The sequence below is a fragment of the Passer domesticus genome, chromosome 4 (assembly GCF_036417665.1).
Source record: "Passer domesticus isolate bPasDom1 chromosome 4, bPasDom1.hap1, whole genome shotgun sequence".
Lineage (NCBI taxonomy): Eukaryota > Metazoa > Chordata > Aves > Passeriformes > Passeridae > Passer > Passer domesticus.
The window spans coordinates 72,234,614-72,253,134 of NC_087477.1; the positions used below are offsets into that span (position 1 = coordinate 72,234,614).

General features: G+C 37.8%; 1 protein-coding gene across 2 annotated transcripts in view; it reads right to left on the reverse strand.

The window, feature by feature from the left end:
* The window catches only part of PPP2R2C (protein phosphatase 2 regulatory subunit Bgamma), a 193,357-nt gene that overhangs the window by 139,487 nt on the left and 35,349 nt on the right, over nt 1-18,521 (reverse strand). The gene's annotated exons all lie outside the window — the stretch shown is intronic.

The window sequence follows — 18,521 nt, forward strand, 5'->3', positions numbered from 1 at the left end:
TGCTACTTATTATCAATCCCACCTATAACCTACATAATTTGATCTGGTCAAACACCCAGGGAGAAGGTGGTGAGGAAGGAAGCTTTAATCAAAAGTATATCAGTAATTTGGACTTTCATAATAGTTCACAATCCTACTCATAAAACAAACCTCTAATTGAGCTAAATACAGTACAAGCAAAGAAATTAAAAAGTATCCTATCTTAAAGAATTTATAAGTAAACTATAAAATAGAAGAGCTACATGCAGATCAGCAGTGACATTTAGATAAACAGTGAGTCAGTAATGAGGATGGAGTCCTGGTTTAGAGCTTTCTTCAAAAGAAGGTCATTAGAGACTGTGCAGAGAAGCAATAAACTGGATTCAAGAGGTTGAAAAATAACTGCATAACAAGAATAAAACAAGCTTAGACATAAAAGGAGGAGAACTGGCCAGCAGGTCAAGGAGGAAAGTAAAAGGCAAGAGCAGGCATGACACAGATGCTAATGCAGACTGTGGGTGTCAGTAAAAGAAGAGTTAAGGAGAAAAACAAACAAAAAATGGATCTGTGCCAGGAGGAGAAAAATCTCATAGGACAGGGAAAGAAAATATTTAAAGAGAGGAATAAACCTACATTTCCCTTTGTCAGAGTTTTGGGCAGAAGAATCAGAGAAAGGGGAAGGTAGAATGGAAAAATAAACAAAAAAAACCAGTCAACCAACCAACTAAAAAAAAAACAAAAACAAAAACAAACAAACAAAAAACCCCAAAAATAAAAAAAAAAGCCAGAAATGGAAGCCAGAGGCAGCCAATACCCCAATGAAGGAATCAAAAACTATTTATGATACAAATGGAGCTGAGAATGTAAGGGTTGGAAACAGTGTAGTCTAACAGTAAGGAATTGAAGAAGATGAGAACAAATCTTTGGCTGAATAACTGCTAATCACGTTTGCTCATTGCATTTCCAGCAAGAAGCTCTGCAGCAGAAGAGAGGGAGGAATTAGGCATTAGAAGGCAGTTTGTCTTGAAGGTTACTGTGTAATCCTGTCTATAAACACCTGTTGAACATGGTCATTCTGTTTTGCTCCTGCAGAACATTTATGTTCTTAAGTACATTTTCTTAAAGAGCCTCTGTTTAGCTTTGTCAAACACAACCTTTAATAATTAAAGCTCTTAATATCTGAAATAGAACATCATCAGGTACTCCAAGTCTCCATTTTACTCCTGAATTACTCAATTTTACCCCCGAATTCATCACTCCATCTGAATTAGAATAATTAAGCTTGAACTGCAATTGAAAAAAAATAGTGGTGGAATACTTAAATATTTTCTTCATCTAATAGTGGCTTTAAGTTAAAGGAAAACTGAATTTTCAATTGGCACAGAACTTTAATTATTTGTAAAGCACAAGAGATTTAAAAGACTGTGATGGTAAAAAAAAAAACTTAGAAGTTGCATAAATTTCACAAAAAGCAGACTATCTTAAAATATTACTTTAATTTAATGTTTGTGACATCAGAGGAGGGGCTTAAGAGCTTTGATAGCATTTGCTTCTAACCATATCCTAGTATCAGCAAACCATGCAAAACAGTACAAAGTTTCTTTAAATGAAATAAGGTAACACATACAATTAGTCAGCCACAGAAAAAATACCACAAAATATTTAGCCAACCTTGACAATCATAGCTCATTGAATCAGAATTTGCTTACCAACAAAAGATGTTTATAAGACAGATACTGTCTCCCTTTTACATATGTACAGAGATGTAAAATGCACTGCTACTGACTTCTCCAGTTAGGCCATTGGCAAATTAGTTCTGCTGTTCATTTGTCTATTCATAATGTCCACAAAAATAAGATTATATAGTACAATGATACTTCTGTTCAAAATACTTTCATTTAAAAGGACAAAGCAACAAGGAATTAAAATGTGATAAAAAGCTATTGCCTTAGCCTTCCTCCAGCTCTGCTCAGCTTGACAGAGAAGGACTCAGAGCTCTCAACCAGGTATAAGACAGCAAATTCACTCCCTTGAGTTTGTGTAGTATTCCTTCTCAAGTCCTTCTGAAGTCCTTTTTGTATTTGTTTAATGGCCAATATAATATACATCATATTTGCTACTATGCAGTTCCTTTTTTGATTATTTCTGACAGCTAAACAAAAGAAAATAGATATTGCCAAAAGCTAACATAAAAAGCAATAGAAGAAAAATTATATCAACCACAGCTCTCAAGTAAAAATTGACTTTTTTTCTTTTAACACCTCATAAGTAATCATTTAGAATCTTTACATTTAGAGCATTTAATTCATATTTTGCTACAGTCTTCAGTTACATTTAATATTTATTTAAAATTATGATGCAGCCCAACAATTTTGAAAAAAACTAATGGCCACTATCACAATTGGAAAAATATGTCATTATTCAAAAAGGGTAAATTTCTTCAACACACTACCTTTTGCTGTTAAATCTAAAAATACCACCTGCCCAGAAGAAGTAATTTATTTTTAGCCTACATACTCCAGACACAGAGTAAAACTAATGCCTCCCAGCAGCTGGTGATTGTGGAAAGCAAGCAATTAAAAGTTATCATTGAGTAATTTAAATTACAAAGCCAATTTCTGTCAATGTCTTTCACCCTCTCTGTTCGGGTGAACGTTGCATAAGGATCCTGGGCTGAGTCAGAGCCACTTTAAAGTTTGCAGAAAGCCAGAGCAAGGGATGAGCTGAATACACACCACACTCACAGCTTTTCACAGAGGGGCCAGAAGTTTTGCTCTTATTTTTCTGTGATGTGCTGATGACAGTGGTGAAACTCAACAATATGAAGAGCTCTGGGCCTGATTAAATGATTGTTACTAACTGAGAGAATGCAGCCAGGATATTTGGACATAAGGGTCTTGCAAGAAGGCTCCCTGAAGCAAACAGATGCCCTGAGCTATGACACTCCTGTGCCCCCAGGACGCCCCTCTGCTCCTCTCTGGGGCCACTGCATCATTCTGGCTGCAATGGAGGTTTCCCCATCCTACCACAGCAGCTGCACACCATGCCCCCACTCTGTGCTCCATAATGATATGTTAATCCAGCCTGGCAACCTGCACTGGGCACTGCTTTAAGGTGTTTGCCATGCAGAAAGGAAGGATTTGGAAACACGAATGGTTCCCTACCGACTGGCCTGAGCAAGCCAGCAGCCAAAGAGCTGGAGCTGTGCTACAAACAGCAACTGCACCTTTGCCTGGTCCTTTTGTGGTTTGAAATCACACCTAAAACAAGTCCTGCAAACCATCAGCTAGTGAGCTCAAGGAAGGTAACAAGAGCATGAAGAAATTCCAGGAGTGAGTTCTGCACACTCCAGGGGCAAGTTTTAATTTGGCAAATTTCAGAATACTGTAAGCATTTTCAATGGGATCTAGGCTTAGCAAGAGATGGAAAGCAAGACTGCAAAATCTTAGGGGAAGGAAAAGCAGAAGGGACAGACAAAACACCAAAAGGACACACTGGAAGTTTTCCCAAAACTTACTGATTTGGAGGTTAAGCCTATTCAATGACTGCAGCAGGAATGAGAAGAGTGGTCTAAGGGAAAGAGCACAGGATGAAGAATTAAAGACCAAGCACTAATGCCATCTGTGAGGCTTTAGCCACATCATTTATCTTCCTTATTCTTTTTCACTCTTCCACTGCCTTGCCTATTTAAACCAAAAATTACAAGAGCATAAACACTGTCTTGTCTACTGCAGTCATCACATGGAGACTGATGCAGGACCCTTGGGCAATGCTGGTAATTATGAGACACTGCTCCTAGCTAAAGAAGCTCATCTGTTTCTAAAACAAGCTTCTGTGCCCTCTGAAACACAAGGAAGATTATTTACTCCACTGCAAACAACACCACAGTAAAAGAAAAAAAATCAAACAAACATAAGAGAATGGTTCAAGATGAGTTTCACATAGAAAACCTCTCAGTGACAGAGCCTGACACTGTGCCAAGTAAGCCAGGGACCCTGGTGGACAAAAGAATACAGAGCCTTAGGAAGAAAGCAGGCTTGGGGACAAGTGTTGAGACAAATGCTTTCAATGCCTTTAACTTTCTTCAGAGGTTACTCTGGTCCCAAGTTTCTCAAACTGAAATGATAATACAAATATAAATATATTCCAAACAAAAAATATTATGTTAGGTTTTGTATCATTGCATTGCACGCTGGAGAAAGCCTACTACTAATTTTGCTAATGTAGTTTAGTTTTAGAAATACTTTATACAGGTATTCATTAACTCAAATACAGCATCACTTGCACATTGCCTCATACCTGATGTATGAGACAGCACACACTTTGTTACTGCTGTCTGGTGTGTATGGGTCACTTTTTCTCTAAAGGCACACCCTATGACAGCATCTTCTCTCCAAATTACCCTACAACCTCAGTAAAGCTCACTACCACGTTCTCCTGCTGTGCAGGGGAGAAAAACTCTTTAAATGCATGTCTCTACATGCAAGCCTTTAAAATCATGCTGCATACAGTTTATTCAACTACAATTTTTATGTTACAGCCTTTCTTGCTCACAAAAAGCAGAAAATCAACCCACACTACTAAAAAATTATGAATTTGTAAAACAGAAATAGATCCAAAGAAGGATGGTTAAAAAGTTCTGCTGGAAAGGGCTGGAAATCATGAAGGAAATGTTTCAGTGGCTGTTCATGATGAACAGATCACAGGCATCAGAGCACACAGTGCCAGAGGCTGCTGATGGGGCTGTCACAACAGTGGAGCTTCAGGCCAGAGCTGTGTGCTGCCTCCCCAGCAAGTCACCCAGCACACTGCCAGAAATGCTCTCCAGACAAGACCTGTCACTGCACAGCCAGGCAAGGCTGCAATGACAAAACTAACTTCATACCCTAAGACAAGATGACCCACATCCCAGATAACTTCTGTAGATGTCAGGCTCTGGAGTGAGACATAAAGTCTGCTGAGACTGAAAAGCCTGGAAAGAAACTAAGTAAGAACCAATCCAAAGAAATGTTGCTTAAAACACAGATAGAAAAGGGCCTGATAAAGGAATTTATAGTAGGGATACAGGCACTGTCAGAACTTCTTCACACTGTGTAGACATATTTTTGTGCATATTTATCCAAAAAAGGAACTGAGAGGAGAGGGAGAAAAGTAAGTGAGAACGGTTTCAAATTCATGCTAAGGGTTATATTCATCCTTCCTGAACAGCAATGGACCAAAACACACATTTCAGCAGTACCCTGGCGTGGCATCTGGGTGGTCAGGCTACTACACAGTCAATCCACAGAGGAAGGAAAACACTTTCTAAGACAGCATTCTTAAAAGATTAAGCCAATAAGATACAGAAATCTTGAGTGATGGAGCTTGAACAACTTCAACAGAAAAAAAATCCAGGGGAAAGAGATTGAAACAAATACAAAGAAACAAAATTTGCACACAAAATCAAGTGAGGAAACAGGAAATTCTTTTAAATACTACGGGCCTATCATAAAATATCAGAAGCTGACTGAGAATTTGAACATCTCTGAAATATTTGTTAGGAACTACAGTGAAAACACAAGGAGTTATTGCAAGTGCAATTTGATGCAATTGAAAAGAGTGCAAATTGAAAGAGGAGAAATTCAGTTCAGATATTACAAATAAATTTTTTTTGTGAGGGTGGTTAAGCACTGGAACAGGTTTCCCAGGGAGACAACCACTGGCCCATCTTTGGCAGTGCTCAAGGCCAGGTTGGATAAGGCCTTGAGCAGCCTGGTCTACTGGGAGATGTCCCTGCCCATGGCAGGAGGGGTTGGGACTATGATCTGTAAGGCCCATTACCACCCCCTAACATTCTATGTTTCCATGATTTTTCAGACTAAAAATAAAAAATTAAAAATCAAATCAAACTAGTAGATTATAGTCACATTAAAATGCAAACCACAGGCAATCTTCATAACATTTTGCTAATTCAGACCTCAAAATATTTCAGGTAATAATAATTCAGGAACAATTCCTGCCCATGGCAAGTCTATGAAATAAAATCAACATCATTTATTACTGGTTTTGAATTCTATACACAGTCATACAAAGATGTCAGTTTGAAAGGGACTTAGCCCTAAAGACTATGTTATTCACAGGACTGCAGAATAATTGCATGGCATCTGACAGGGAATTCAACTTGACTCCTTCCTTTCACCAGTGTAATTAATTAATTCAGATAGGTATAATGCAAGCAGCTTTTTCTCCAGCATTACCTAACACCACAAAGAATATTTGCATATTTCTGTGTTCTCCAATAACTAAGGTGACATGCAAATCCAGCCATCTGAAGCACCTGCAGATCCTGGCTATCCTGGCCACAGTGGCAAACAAAAAAGCAAAACAAAAAGCTGCTCTAGAAAAGGATGCAGCGCTAGATTTCTTTTCCTGTACATAGTATTTACTGCAATATTGCTAAAAGAGCCTCAAGAGGGAGGAAAAAAAGTTGTGTCAATATAAACAATAATTTTGCTGTTAGCCTTTCCTCCAGATCATCCAAATATTTAAACTACTGTAGCATCAGATGTACAATAACAAATGCTGCACCTGCTGTAAGAGCTGAGAATTCTGAAATAATACTTAGTTGGCAAAACAAAAGCTAAAAATAAATTCAAGCTATTTAAAATGGAAAAAAAAAAAACACCACCAACCCACAGGAAACAAACACATAAGCACTCAATGGTGTGAGAAAAAAAAAGTAATTTGTATGCAGAGATGTAGAAAGAAAGCTGGTACTGAATGACATTAAAAGTTTGCAAGACACGTTAAACCCAAAATTTTGAGGAGTATGAAATCCCACGGTACATTGCAGTAAACAGCAAATGCACCTAAAGGTTCTATTCCACTTCTGGCCACTTTCATACCAACAGCAGCAAACAAAATTCAAAAAACAGAGCAAATCACAGAGGTAATCTGACATTGGAACTTGAGAATTCCAAAGTAAACAATGGTTGAGAAGACTCCTGTAGGAACCAGCTGAAAGGAATGGAAGCACAAACATCAAATGAAATAATTTTTATTTTGGTTAAAGACACAGTAAGTGCAAATTAAATTATAGGAAAACTTACAAGGGAGAGTACAAGCAGAGAGCTATTAATTGATTTTGCAACATAATGAAGGACTAAGCACCTACAAATTAAGTGCTGCAATGAAAACAACAGCGGTGCCTGGCCCCAAGGAGAATTTGGAAATGGGGGGTAAAGTGCTTTGCCTACCCAGTGTGGAAACCTCCCACTTGGGGGAGCTCCCTAGAACCAGCACCCAGGAACACTAAACACAAATGCTCAACCATTCTTTCCAGAGCTTAGAGATCTCAAATAATGTCACAAAGGCTTGCTGATATAAGATCTAGACCCTGAGTAGGAATATAGCCCTACTAGGTGGTGACACTGAGTATTATTCCCTGAAAAAAATGGGAGACAGTCCTACCTTATTATATAGTTGTGTTCCATCAAGTAATATGGGAAATACATTATCATTTCCCTTAGTTCAAGGGAAAAAAATCTGGGTATGGACATTGACCATATTTCCATTACAAATATATATCATTTGTAGAACCAGAAATTATCCCAAGCAAAATGAACATATCTGTGTCTTTGTGATGGAGATGCTCACCATGGCCAGGAAATTTGAAATTTTTGAGCCAAACCTGAGGTCAGTTTCAAGTTTTTACACTTTATGTAACAGAAAAACAGTCACCTGAACAGGATCTGGAACCAAAACTGCAACAGTGTGTAAGAGAAAACTCAACTTGTGCATAAGAGAAAACTCAACTTGGCAAAGGGGAAAACAGGAGCCCTCACCAAACAGAAGCCAATAACCTGCAATTGGAGAAGAAAGGTCTGCTAAGCAAAACCAAGACCCAGTGCCTCACTAACCACTTAAATAAAAAGACAGGAAGGGGTGGCCACTTAATAGTACAACTTTTGCTGAACTCTGCAAAATTATATTTAACCTTACTTACAACTAGACAGGGATTAACACAGTTGCTGAGCAAGCATAAATGCTAGGCCTTAGCACATCTGTAGTCTGTAAGAGAATGAACTAATTTCCACTAATGAACTGCTGAGCCAGCGCAAGGCAAAGACCAAACCATGGGAAACGTAATGAAATAATGGTATGCTTGAGACAATTATAAATCAAAGAAAAGAGAATGATGTCTCTAAGCTTCATGGAGCAACTACCTGGGAAAGCATGAAGAAAGCTTTCTATGAGACACAATAGCTAAGGGCACAGTGACCAGCAAGCTGAGGACAGAACAGAAGCAGTAAAACAAATGAGCAGTCTGGGAAAGCAGGGAAGTGAACTGTGGTAATGGCAGGTTGGCAGGAGTAAAGGCAAATTCAAAAGTCAACATGGTGGGCACAGCAGAAGAGGATAAACACTGCAGACTCCAGCAGCAGGAAACTGACCCTTTGTAGAGACATTAAGGTTTTTCAGAGAAAAAACTTGATACACCAGGAGGGATATCCTTTGATCCCTCATGCCATGAGTGCAGGCTTTAAGAGAGGGGTTGGTGTATCTTGTGGGTTGGGAGGGCATAAACACCTTATAGTAAAGGTGTCTACCATAATCACAAAATTACAGAGTCACAGAACGGTTAAGGTTGGCAGGGAGCACTGGAGGTCACCTGGTCCAACCTCCCTACTCAAGCAGGGTCCCCAAGAGCACATTACTTGGGATTGCATCCAGGCAGCCTTTGAGGATCTCCAGAGGAGATGAAATTACATATGCTAATGACTATAGGCTGTCCCTCATACCCACTGTCATTTATGTAATCTCTTTAGTTACAGAATTCCTCCATCAACACCCCCACTGCCACTGCTACCTCACAACCTGCCTCACTGATTGCTGACACTGCTTGTGATCCTGACTTGTTCTGATTATCCCATAGCTAAGTGCCACTGATTTTTAGTTGTCATTGCTTTGCTTTGCCCATAAACACTGTCAACCTTTATAAGTTGTTAAAAAATCCTGTCTCCCTGTAAAATGATTCTTCCTTGCCAGATAACACTGCTGCACACCCCCTCCATCAAAGCTAACCCACATTAACACGGTGTCAAAAACATAACAAAAAGGAAATACTGTTGCATGTTCTGTTAGGCTAAATATATGCATGCAAGAAATACTCTAAGCCTGGCTTGAGCTTTCAGGGTAATTTCTTAGTTTCAGATGCTCAATGGAGAAATGGGAACAACACAGTAAATTTAGCCATTTCCATGAAGTGGCACCCTATGATCTTGACTACATGTATTCAAGTGTATTTAAGCATACAGCTAAGCACTGTTTAGTATCTAACCATAGATCTCATCCTCATATCAGTTAAGCACTTTTACAAATTTTAACACGCAGCCATATGACCAAAAAATTCTTTCAAATAAGATGTAGCAGAGGCATCTGGCAGTATGTAATTTCCATAGTTCTATTTAAAAAAATTTAATCTAAAGACTTCCTCAGTAGCACTCTTAGATGTGTAATTTCTGTAACTCCTTGGGACAGTAATTAAGAATGGCTTCTTAATTGTTCAATTAATCTATAATAAATCAGGAATATTTATCTTTTATTTGTGCCAACAATGGGAGATTGTCAAAATCACCAGGACATACATGAATAGACCAGTAATTTTATACAGTATCATTTCAGAGGAAGCACAGTAAACTATGTATTCTATATAGTTTAATATCACATTGTCGCAGGAAAAATAAGCAGGTCAACATATTTCAACAACAGCTGAAATAATAACAAAGGAATAAAAAGAGAACCAAAAAATTTACAATTCTACAATGCATTTAACAATCCAGTTCTCCCTCTGACACTCCAACATCTCTCACACATTTTGTGAATATGGTAAATTTGCCCCAAACTCCACTGTGCAGCTGAGTTGTCCTACAGCTTATTGGTGTGGGCAAACATCAGCACTGCTGGGTCCTGTAAGACAGCTCTGGCCAGCACAGGCAGCAGGGCTGGCTCAGGGGCACCAAGGGCTCACATGAGCTACCAGAGGATGAACAGTCCCTTCCCTTCCCTTCCCTTCCCTTCCCTTCCCTTCCCTTCCCTTCCCTTCCCTTCCCTTCCCTTCCCTTCCCTTCCCTTCCCTTCCCTTCCCTTCCCTTCCCTTCCCTTCCCTTCCCTTCCCTTCCCTTCCCTTCCCTTCCCTTCCCTTCCCTTCCCTTCCCTTCCCCAGCTTTGGGTGTTCCTGAACTGGAACATCCTTTCAGCTTCAAGATCATTTTGCTTGTTTCTCTTACAATACCATCAAAGCCCTTGGAAACTTTTACAGTCACATATAATGAGAAATACTTGTTCCCGCAGCAATTCTTGAAAATTCTGTTCCTGCCACCACCAGTGGAGGTTCTGCCATTAACAAGAGCCCAACTCACCTCTACATTTTAAGGCTGAGAGCCGATGCTATTGCACTGCCTATATTCTGTTTGGAAAAAAAATGCAATTAGAATGGATTCATGACAAGCTAGACCCTGACCTTTAGTTTTGACTTTGGCTGCCTTTTGTTTGTTTCCGAGGCCCTGTAATTGTTTACACACAATATAAATTGAATCTGTGGCATGTGAAATCCAGGCTCTGCAGCCTCTGTAGGTAACCTAGGGTTAGAGGTTAAAAAACACTGACATTATGACAAATTGCTGTAATTTGAGGAATAATCTGAAATCCTGCTGGGACACAATTGAGCCTGTGAGCCTAGTTGTTAATGATAATAAAAGCTGACACAGTAAAAATGATAAAATTAAAGAGAACACCCAGTAATACAAGTACCTCCAACATATGACATTGACGATCCAGTTAAGGGGGCCAGTAAAAATATCACTGCTGAGTAACTTAATTCTCCATTTCCAGTTACAGAACTCTCCGCTAATTTGGGGAAATGCTTTTGTCTTTTCTGCTTACAAGCTATCTGTTTTTCATAATTTTCAGAACATGCAGTTTTCATAATATCTTCAGTAATGTAAGGTCATAATGTCACTTTCTGATTAGTTTGCGTCTATGTAACAGTAGATAAAATCTGTATTTTTCATACAGTACACCCATGATACCTTTCTCTGTCTCTCTGACATAACATAAACCAGCTGGCAACATAAAATATAAATTGGCTATCTGTAAGAACAGATGAGTCATTAATTACTAATTCTGTACCAAAATATGAGAGACGAATTTTACAGTATCAAGTGGCAAATGTAGCTGCTAATTAAAATTATATTTCAAAAAAAATCCCTGAACTCAATGAAAACGATCTTTAAAGGTTGAAAGGGTTGAAAACTATCTTTAAAGGTCATCTAGTACCCTCTATATATATATTATTGTTTTAGAATATTATAATTTCTCCGAATTTAGAAACATCAGTACTGAATTTTGCTCTGGCTTTGATTCTGTATTTTCATTCTCCAGCACAACTTATATATTACGGATTAGTGCATTCCATTACAAGAATCTTAAGATTTTTGTTCTCTCATACTAAATTGCACCTTTCACAGGCCCCACACTTCAGATTATTATTCTCAGCTTTGCAAGATAAGGGAATAGTGTCTTCTCACAAATACAACTTACAAGACATAAACCATATGCTGCTAATGTGAAAAAAAATCACAAAAATCCCAACACTAAAGCTAACCAGTTTCATATGACCATCCACAGTCAAGAGTTTCACATGAGCAATTGGCTGCATGATGAAGAGGAATACAACAATGGACAAGGTAGACTGACAAAACCTGAGAAAACAGTTGGATTTGTTTTAGAAATGCAAGAAGACAGGTCCATTCTTTGGACTGGATGCTGTGATAAAGTCTGTAACAGTAACATCACTGACACTTGGCTTGCTTCCAAACCTCTTCCAGCTTAATCCCTAAAATAAACACTCAAACCTGAAAACTAGAAGGTTAAAAAAATGCTATGTCTTGATTCATAATTAGCAGCCAACTGCCTCACTTTATTATAATATAGAAAATGAATGCAATTGATCTGCCTTTTAATAACAAAGTGCATTTGCAATTATTTCCAGGGTTTGGTGTTTTTTTTACATCACTGAAAGCTGTGCATGAGGATCCAAAGCTGCACCTGCAGCCTGTAATCTTCATGCAGTGGATTTTGAAGATAATGACTGGTGCACAGAATACCCAGTGCCCTTTGGCACACTCTTCTGTTGCCTGGCATGTAGGTGTTCAAAATTTTATATTGCTACACATTAAAACATTCTGAAATTGCTACATTTTTGTAAGCTATTTCTCCTTTTCCTATATTATCTTATTTCTCATAAGATCTTGTATTTTCTCTACTCCTTTCCATATCCAGTAGCTTCTCACTGACACCTGCCAAAGAGAGCACCAGGGACAGGCCAATCAATTTTTTTCTTTGTAGGATTTTCTTTTGCTGAGATGGGAGCCTTATCTAAGGAAACAGCTTTCAAGAGCCCATCTACAGAACAGAAAGGGGAAATACTGCCCAACTGAAAATAATGTGCAAATTAGGTTTTCATTCAGAGCACACTATTTAACCACTTCACAACTGATAAGGAAAAACAGCAGGAAACCCTTCAATGGTGTGAAGAACATCGAAGCAACAGTTCTAAGACAACTTCTTCAAAAGCCAAGGGTCCCTAGGATAAGTTGATTGTTTTGGTCATTTCTTCACCCAAAATGCTGTCACCAATCTCTGTGTTGCTTGCAGGCTTCTGTCAAGTTCTGCAGACTCTTCATAAAGGTCTCCAGATCAAACACTTTAAAAGTTACAACTAATGAAGTATTCAAAGAGGAGTATTTCCTGTCAAATAAGACTTTCAGAAAAACTTCTACATGTAAATGTAAACATTTGAACTGCAATTGAACACACAACTAATTAGTATGAGAACTGAGATTGTTCTAAACACTCCCGTGTATGGCAAATACCCATAATAATTTGGTTTGTCAAAAAAAGAATTTTTTTAATTTTATTTAAATTTTTCATAAGAATTAAATATTCTAAATATAAATGTATTTTCAAACTGAACTATAACAAGGCAACTGTAATTATACAAAGCTGAGTGCTTTGTTCTACTTTTTACACCAGATTTTTTATCCAGGCTTTTATCCTTACTTGATCACAACAAAGCAGCATCTTGATCACAAACAAATCAAGGCCCCACACCATGCACTGATCCCTTTACTAATTTCCCAAGGACCTTCACAGATTTCACAAAGGACTCCCTCTGGAAGCAGGCTGATTTTATAGGAACTTCTGCATGGATTGTGCAAGATTGGGGCCCTTCTTGCTTTGTTCTTGTACAAACAAGCATCCAATTTGGCACACTTGGCACTAACCCAACATTTCTAAAATTCAAGTGTTTTTCTGAGCCCATGCCCAGCTCAGAAGAGAACAAAAGATAGAACACAACTACAAAAGTTGCATAACTTCTTATTTTGACAGCATCATTTTTTAAATTCTTAATCATAAAATGTCAAATTTGCAGCTTTACTCGCTGTAAAAACAACAAACAAAAACTGCAGTAAACTCTGAAATACAAACTATGCATAATTTGACCATGTAACACAAGCTAAAGGAGAATATCTAGTACATAAATGAAAGAACTTTTTTCCAAGATCTTCTTTGTTGAAGAAAAGACTGGATGTGGTGCTAAGTGCCATAGTCTACTTGACAAGGTGTGGACTTGACAATAGATTTGGACAATGTCTAGCTGACAACAGAGTGGACTTGACTTGAAGATTTCAAATGTATTTTCAAACCTAGTTCATTCTGTGATTCTTTCATTCTTTCAGGCAACATATGGTGGAAGACAGAAAATAAATTGTAGTAGAGTTGTACTGTATTTCTACAGAGACTTACAGGGACAAGTCTTAAAAAATAATACTAAAAATAGACAACACAAACATGCAATAAAAGGTCTCATATGTATCTTTATATATTTGCCATGGAGACATTAAGCTATCTAAAGAAACAGCTGAGCTTTACCATATGAACAGATTCTCTTAAATCAAGTCTTCCCAGCTTCCAAATACATTTCCAGATAGTAGTGATTAGAGAAATATCTATATTGAAGAAAATAGATCACATAATATATATTTATATAAATATATAAGAATATAAATATATGTGTATCATAATGACAAAATTAAAAATAAAATATAGTTTAAAGCTTGTTAAAAGTTGCGGAAGGAACAGCTGAATGTATCTAGTAGTTTCCCAAGACAATTTGGAATGAACAGTGAAAACCTCTTTTTTAGTAAGAGAGTATTCTAGTATTCATTGCAAAGATGAAGATAAATAGATTTTACAACTAAATAACACATTTGAACAGGGATTCAGAGCTCCCCCTGGGATCTTCAAGAACGAAAAAGAAGCCAGAGCAAACCATGACATGGTTGCACAGCTACAAAATGTTAACAGCTAAACAGAAGAGCAAAAGTTATTTTCCCTTCTTAAGGCAAGCACCACAGTGCAAGAAAGCCATTGCCACCAGGTTTCACAGTAAGTTCAAGGACTCATAGCCCTGGGAGCAGCCTCTGCAGTTATTAATCTCAGTAACACACTTTGCATGAAGACATTTTAAAGGGCTAAAGATATAGAATTTAATATTAAAGAAAGATAAAACATAAATTAATATTGCAAGGACTGACAGGACACTGACCTTACTAATACTATTTATATATCATCTTTAATTAACTTAGTATATTTAGAATACATTATTTTATCTGTAAAACACTTGTTTCAAATCAGCTACACTTTTGGAAGATTATGGAGAATTCATTAGAACAGCACCATCAATATTAAATACTCTGTGGAGTGTTATCTTGAAATAGCATTTAAGCTAGATCTATAAAATTGCACATTACATAACTGGACATATTGTACAAAATCTGAGTATTTACTACATGCACAGATTTGGGAGCTGGCTTTCATGTCACTTCAGCTACAGCAATATTACTTGGAAATGCTGTCGTAGGGAGAAAGCAGAAATATCAGACCCTCATTTAACTGTCATGCCTAAAAATACTTTTATGTAATTTTTAAATTGACAGTGCAATTATAGGTATATTTCTCACTTTCATATCATGAGGTGAGGCCTTTGTTTCTCATTTTTTAAAAATACACTGAACTTTACATAAACTTTACTCAGGACTACAGGACATGACCCATTTTGAAGATGCACTTTGCTTTCTACTGAAAATGTGTATTATCTAACACAATACAAATAGGTCAGTGCTTCTGTTCTAGTTCTTTTTGTTATAGCTAAAATCAGTACAGACTAAATTTAATACACACAGCAGATAAAGAAAATAGAAGTTATTACCATAGCAATACTCAAGAGATACAATTAGGTCAAAAAACTGGAGGGAAAAGAGCAGAAGCAACACTTCAAAATCAATAAGCATTATGAAAATATGAGTTTAGCAAAAACAATTGTATATTAAACAAACAACCACTAAAGGAAGAAAGAAAAAGATGTTCAGCAAAGGCTCAAAAATACAAAACCAGTAATTCACATCACCATAGTATTACCAAAGCATAAGGTCGTATGCCTGCAAGCCTTCGAATTTTAAGCAGAAAATCATTTCAGCAGAAAATCAGTAACTTATGTTCATAAAATTTCAGTAACAGAAAGGTAAGGGGCTGACAAAGCAGTTTATGCTTAAATCATATGCATAACTCAAATGCAACTTCCTTCTGAAGTTACAACATGCTCAATACAAGGTGCAAAGTGTTTTTCATCATATTTATGATGCAGCACAAGTCAAAGAGCAAAGTTTTGCCACAACTCTGTTTTCTTGTGGTCATAACTGATGGTCAGAAAAAAAAATTAAAAATCAACAATCGCAGTTAGAAGACAGAATTCCTGGTGCTACAGGTGGTATCATGTGGAAAGCTAGCACAGGGGTGGTGAAAGCCATGGGATGTTCTTTCTGTTCCTCATGGAAATTCCTCTGGCTTCTTGTGCTGGCCCATTCCCCCTCCTACCTCTTTCCTCACTTACTCAGCTCTGGACACAAACCCTCTGTTTTAAAGAGCCAATATATCAAACATATAAATTAACATTACAAAACCTCCTTACCTTATAGTTTTATGTAAAAACATGCAAAAATAAGAAAATACCAATACCACCACTTAAAAACAACCCATATGTGCCAATTATTTAACATGCACTGTATAGGTTGCATTCTCATTCCAGAGTCATCTTTTGTTTGTGTCTTTCAGAAGATCAGCCCTAAGGGACAAGGGTACAATATTTGTATGCTTAGCAGCAACATTTGTGCACCATCATTTTCTTACATAATACTGCTTGGTATGACAAAGTTTCCAGCTCTGTAAAAGACAATGTCAACAAGATGTAGATTCAAAAACTAATTTTCATGTACAGCAGTTTCTTTTTTAAACAGCTGTTGTTTGGTTTACAAAAATGAGACTATATTTGAGCATGAAGAAGAGTGAATATTCAACACTTGCAAAAGCAAATATTATTGGGAACTGCAAATAAGAGCATCAAATCAGCAGTACATGCTCAAAGATCCCTCTATCTCAGTATCCTGACAGGAACAGCAGTCTCAGGAGGAATATAAAGAACAGGGACAGCATAGAAAAGCTTTTCCTCGGCTCCGGCAATTTGTAGGTCAGGGACTACCTAAGAATACAGCTTTTGGATTTCTGCCAGTCTCTCCCAGATCTTACTTCCATGAATGTATCCAATTGTTCTCGAGCATATGAACACTATGGATGTCCCCGTGGCAGGAATGTTCCACAAAGTGTTGTGTGTCAGGGCATTTTTAATGGTGTATAGGGACACTTCTTCATGAGCAATTATAGCCCAGCTAACATATATTTTAATCAGAAAATAGAAAATCAGGGGTTGCATTTTTTGAAATGAAATGTTTTCTAATTAGAGTATATCAGAGTTTAATGTAGTGCTTTTTAAATGCAAGATCAGTTAGGGCTTTTAAGTCTAAATATTAGCATGTTGTAACTTTTGGTAAGAAACAGCAGCATTCAGAACAGCTGCTGGCCACTAACAATAACAGTTGGTCTCATACAGAACCATGATATGACTAGCAGCATGCTTCTAGCATGCCTGTGGACCAGAAATGGAGACACTCTAGTGCTCTACTCAAGATAAAGCTGACTGGTTCCCATCCACACTGCTGTGAACAAGCACAGATCAGATCATTCCACATCCACATTGCACAGCACCTGGCTTGTAACTCTTCTGGGCTATACATGCTGCCTCAAGATGCAATGACTGTTGTTCTGCTGGGTTTGGTTTGGTTTTTTTCAGTTCAAAGTGCTTAAAATTATAAGAAAGCTGTGTTGCTTTACCCGAGAGTCAGAGCATGATGCCAAAGGCACATGCATAGAAGTAGGTCAGGTTAGGGCATACAAAGATGCAAGTACTGCTGGGGCAGAGTTCAAGAACAGCCAAGGCTGGCATGGTTCACATCTACACTGCCCACAGCAGATCCTGAATACACTCCACCTCTTGTGCCTGGCTTTTCTCTTGAAGGGAACTACTTCAAAAGGAAGTGAATTATCACAGCAAGTGAGCAAAGTGTGGGGTCAAGCCAAGCTGGCACCACGGAGACACTGTGGCTTTGTCTACATTGCTAAGCTAGAGACAGAGCATGGGGCTGGGTGCTGGCATGCAATTTGTGTCCCATTAAGCTGTTACAACAGCTCCCTGGTCAGCTTTTGTCTTGTCAGCTAGTGCTCTCCTGCAGTGTCAGGGAATGGATTGAGGACAGAACTGGCCAAGGACCATACCAGTGGGTAGTTCAGATGTATCATGCAACTTTGCTCTGGACAGGAAAAAAGTTTAGCCATTAAGATGCAAATTTGTATGTTTCTAGGCTTTAGAGCCAAAGCAAAAATCCTGCTCCCTTTTATTTACTGGTACTGACTCTTTACCACAGCTCCATCTGCATTCCTAGCTCAGCATGACCCAGGAGCTCAAGGCAAGATCATACACATTCCAACACCTTCCTTCCTTTCTTTCACACAAGGTGAAAGCATACACACACACTGGTAATAGCTTCATTAAAAATAAACATAAGACCTTCATTGTCTATACTAGGTTAATGAATTAATTCTATGAGGAAAACCCCCCATTATGTTTCAGTAGAGAGCACTGTAAAATTCTGCTTTGTCTGGCTTTGAACTCCTGCCCTAAGACACCTCTCAAACTCAGAACATATTTTATTGTACATAAAATAGGCAACAAGTGAAAAACAAGAATTTAATACCTTTCCTTATACAGAGATGGCAGAAAACTAAGTTTTCAGTAGTTGCAAGGATCTTGTGAGTACAGGCCCATTAAGGAAAATGCTGTAGCTAATAGAAGGCAGGTTTGGTTCCCCAGTGACAAAAATTGTAGTGAAGAATGGAAACAACACTACTACTTACCGTTAATCAAAAATATCCTGTTTTAAATAAGACTGAATCCATTATCAGTAAATCAGTGAATAAGTAGTCTCTAGATATTAAAGGAACTTTACATTCCAGACAAATCCATATAGAATTTGCTTTTAATTAAAAAA